General features: G+C 35.3%; 1 protein-coding gene across 1 annotated transcript in view; it reads right to left on the reverse strand.

The window, feature by feature from the left end:
* The window catches only part of ECT2L (epithelial cell transforming 2 like), a 68,981-nt gene extending 66,429 nt beyond the window's left edge, over positions 1-2,552 (reverse strand). Inside the window, exon 1 of the mRNA XM_025200313.1 lies at positions 2,416-2,552. The gene's annotated coding sequence lies outside the window, so the exon portion shown is untranslated. The remainder of the gene's footprint in view (positions 1-2,415) is intronic.
* Positions 2,553-4,411: the final 1,859 nt, after the last annotated feature.

The raw sequence follows: 4,411 nt of genomic DNA on the forward strand, positions 1-4,411 counted from the left end.
GGGGGTGTTGCAACAGGAACAAACAATTGGCTTAAATTCAGCTTATGGTCCAGTCTGATCCCTACCTCCTTTTCATCAATGTGGCAGCCTAGTCCAGTTTGTAATTGTGCATGCAGTTGTTCTGTCCCAAGTATCAGATGTTGAAATACAACAAGGACAAGTTATAGTGCAAATGATGTTTAGAATTCAAAACTATGTGATTTACATGATGCAGAGGGGTAGCTTGTATGCTAAATCTAGGTGGGTGATCTTTTAAAAATGCTGATCTGGGCGAGAAAAGAAATCTAAGTTGCAGAAACTCACACCACACAAGAGTTGATTATGGAGAGAGAACTTTACTACATAAAATGTGGGTAGCGTATTTTAAAATGATTTGTATTAATAAATTCATTAACATTTTTTTTAGTGGCATTATTGATCAATAAAACACTGAAAAAAGTATGCAGATTGTCCACGTATTGAGTAAGAAGGCAGCAACATCACTGCCACCTTAGTTAAAATCACAGCAATGCGAGAGAACATATATACATAAGTGAATTCAGACATATGAACAATGCTGAATAGGAAAAATGTACTTTCAAGTTTTCCCAAATTTTATATTTAATAAGGCAACAACGTACAGCATGGCAGCACAAGAACTGTAGTTAAATCTCTAGATTCCAACCCGGATGCACTGCAGTGCTCAAATCAGCTAATACAAAAAAAAAAAAAAAAAAAAAAACAATGGCAACGAAAAACGTTTTTTGATTTATTAGACCAACTTGTTTTCCAACTATTTAAGTTGGTCTAATAAAAGATATCAGATTCACCCAAAGAACCTTGTCTGCCTATGTCCTTAGACCAACACGGCTACAACCTACACCCCTAAAAAAAATCATTGCATTTGAACTATAATTCATTGTTGTGCAAAAAAGGCTTCACTGGAAAAATAAAATACAGCTTCAACATTTCACTGGAAAAATAAAATACAGCTTCATGGAGATGTCCCCAAATCAAGAAATCGACACTCTTAACTGGTGGTAGTATTTGGAATATCTTGAGCATCAGCCAAGTGTAGTTTTTGTCTAGAACAAAGTGTTAAGGAATTACATTTTTCACATAATGAAGCACAGCTACGTGCATATTTACTTTACATGTAGCTGTGATGCATTGGTATTTAATATATATACAGAAAGTTAGACTTGAGGAACAATACAATACATGTGGTTTGAGAAACTGGAATACCACTATGCATTACTGCATTTATACACAAAGCCAAAGTGTGCATGGTAAAGAGGAAACACACTGTCTGCATTTAAACAGCTCACTGTCTGTATCTTCTCTTTCACTGCAGAGACTAAATGGACTGAGGCAAGTTTTCCCATAAAAAATAAAAGTAATACACAATACATGTTTATTATTTTTCTTGCTTAAAAAGATACCAATTCAGTCTCTAAATGTAAACTTAACGGTAAAACCTTAAAAATGGGAATGCTGACATTTAAAAACTGGAGGTATCTAGAAAAAGAATAGCCCTGGTTATGTGCATTTATATTTAAGAAGTAGTAAACAGTCTGGCTCAGCATTTTGGTGTACATACCATTAACTGCTGGGTTGGTATGAGGTCATCTAAAATGTGTATCAGAACGTTATCTTTGTATTAAGATTAAACATTTTTGCATGAAAAGAAATGTTGCCTGTTGTTAAATTAGATATTTAACCAAAAAAGGATACATAGAAGAATTCAGTTCTTCCAGCTGCAATGTAAATGGACAAAGGATATGAAAAAGCACTGTAGTTAATTAATCAAATAAATATGTCAGAAGTATAATTATTAATGGTACCCAACATAAATTTTGCCATTACAAAATGCAACACAAATTTTCATAAAAATACTTCAGATTAATAGTACTGATGGTCTAAAAGCAAAGATAAACCTACATGTTATAGGAAGTTTAAAGAAATTATGTTTATCAAATACTTAAATTCATTAATGTTTACAAAATAATACTTTTTCCTTTATTCAACACCTTAAGTTTAAAAATAAGTCTAGATTCTCTTCTGTATCTGCTCTTCACTAGATACAAGTAGAAGGATTACAACTGAGATGACTGCAGTCCCCTGATATTCAGACTGGCTTAAACAATCTTTAGCTGAGACAAGTTTACACTTTAGGCTGCACTGTAGTGCGCTACCTAGCAAAATTGCTCTAAGGAGCAATCTGTAACACAGGACATACGTATTTTCTCAAACAGGGGGAACATCTTAGTTCATTAAAACACATTTTTTTCAACACACCTAACCATGAATCCATAGATCTTAAAAGTTGTACAGAAAATTGTAACCCTATTCACTGCCACATGTATTCCTGAACTCAGATCTAGTTCCGAGGAAAACTTTCCAAGGGAAGCCTCATTCTTCCTTTACTTTACTTACATCTGATAGCAGCCTGTCCAAATTGGAGTCACTGGCTATTTTTCTCTTATCTTCAGGAAGTTCTTCCAACTCCCCATATAGTTCCAAGTTCAAGCGTGCCAGCTTCTCCTGCATACTCCGCACATGTTCCATCTGTTCTATGGAACATTCATTTCCTGGAAAAAGGAAAAAAAAAAAGAAAAAAGATTAATCAGACTTCTGAAAAAGTTTTACAGTGAGGAAGACAGCAAGGGCCATATTACATGTCCATCTTAAGTTTCCATGCTACATGCAAGAAAGCATTTCAATATATTTACCTTCCACATGATTCATTTGTGGCTTCTATATTCACAGTTGATCTGATAATAAATTACTATGAATGTATTAATACCAGCCAGTTCAATGGCAAGAGAGGGACATTTTAAAAAGGTGGGGCATTAATCACCCTGCTCTGAGTGAAGGATGTATACGCTAGTTTTAGTTCATACTTATCCCTTCTCTAGACCGGGACTTTATTTTTTAACTTAAAGAAGCTGCTCTGACTAATCTTTTTCCTATGCTAGATTTAGGTTCAAGCACCTGAGGCCAGAAAAGCCCTATGCAGAGTCCTATCACACAGAAAATTGTGACATTATTTCGTATTCAAGCACAAGAGTAACCTAGGCCGTGCAAGTTAAAAGCAAAATATCTTCAACTCCACTAGACTCAATCCAGCTCCTATTGAAATCAATGCTAAAGCTCCACAGAATCCAAGAGCTTTATGTACTACAAGATCAGGGTGCTAAATAAGAGCAAGCTTATTTCATGGTTACATATTAAGTACTGCAGTGCAAATATAGTTTTAAAACTGTTACTTTATGCCAAAATAGCAAGTTTGATATGCTGTACCAATTAGAATATCAAATCTTGGAACAATACATAGACACTTCAATTAATAGGGTCACTATCACAAAAAAAGAATCTGAAGTGAGAGATCGTGTTCAACTGAGCTTTAATAGCATGCTTGTCTAAAACAAAATGAATCTGTCTGTAGCTACTGTAGCTAGAATATCTGCTTGCAAAAACTAGTATCTTATACCTGCGAAGGCAGCAGTAGTGCAAAGAAAACCCACATATTTACCAAATGCTTGGAGTTTGCCAGAATGGAAGTCATTCAAAAGGCTCAGCAGTCCCTTTTCCATCTCCTGGACATCTGATACATCTGTGAGAAAAGAGTGCTGTATTGGAGCGGCCTGTGCTCCTTTTCCTTCTGTTGCAGGAGGTTTGGCTTTCTCTTTTGTTGTTCTAAAAGGAAAAAGGATGCATTTAATTTTATTTAAAAGAAAAGGGGGGCATAAGGAGAGGGAGAGAGAGAGAGAGGGAGAGGGAGGGAGACACACTATTTCCTCCTCTGGAGACTATTTTAAGAGCTTCATCAAGTTACAAAAAATGGATCTCAGATTTGCCCTAAGCACAAAGACTCATACCGCTATCATAACAATAAAGAAGGGATCCAAGAATCTGCTTTCCTGTTATCACTATAAAGTATAAGAGAATGCACAGATTTCCCTTTTAAAAATATTAAGAAAAAGACTTTGGATTTCCCCAAAACTTCAGTTAAGCAGATTCTTGGGACTCCAGCTGGCATCAAACTGGGCCCCTGGGATGTTAAAATGGCAGCCCAATTCACAGATTAGACACTAAAACAGTGGCAGTTATTTCTAAAAGCTCCTTTAAAATTCATAAAATATGCATTAATGGTTGGCGACTATTTATCTAAGCTTTTAACTTATCACTAGGGACCTGTTTTCCCTTCAATAAAACTTCATGAAAATCAAATGTAGTCTTAAATACTCTATAATATATACAAGCATATAGAATGTTTAAGTAAATTCAGTGTTATTATTTAAATTCTCCTGACACAAATAGTTTTGTTGGCTGAATATAATCTGCAAACCTGGACTTAAACTGTGGTAAACTGCCATATGACCAGCTGCGTTTGAGGCAAGTTAATAACTTGACCATCCAGAGACATGAT

This window comes from Alligator sinensis, unplaced genomic scaffold, assembly GCF_000455745.1.
Source record: "Alligator sinensis unplaced genomic scaffold, ASM45574v1 scaffold542_1, whole genome shotgun sequence".
Classification (NCBI taxonomy): Eukaryota; Metazoa; Chordata; order Crocodylia; family Alligatoridae; genus Alligator; species Alligator sinensis.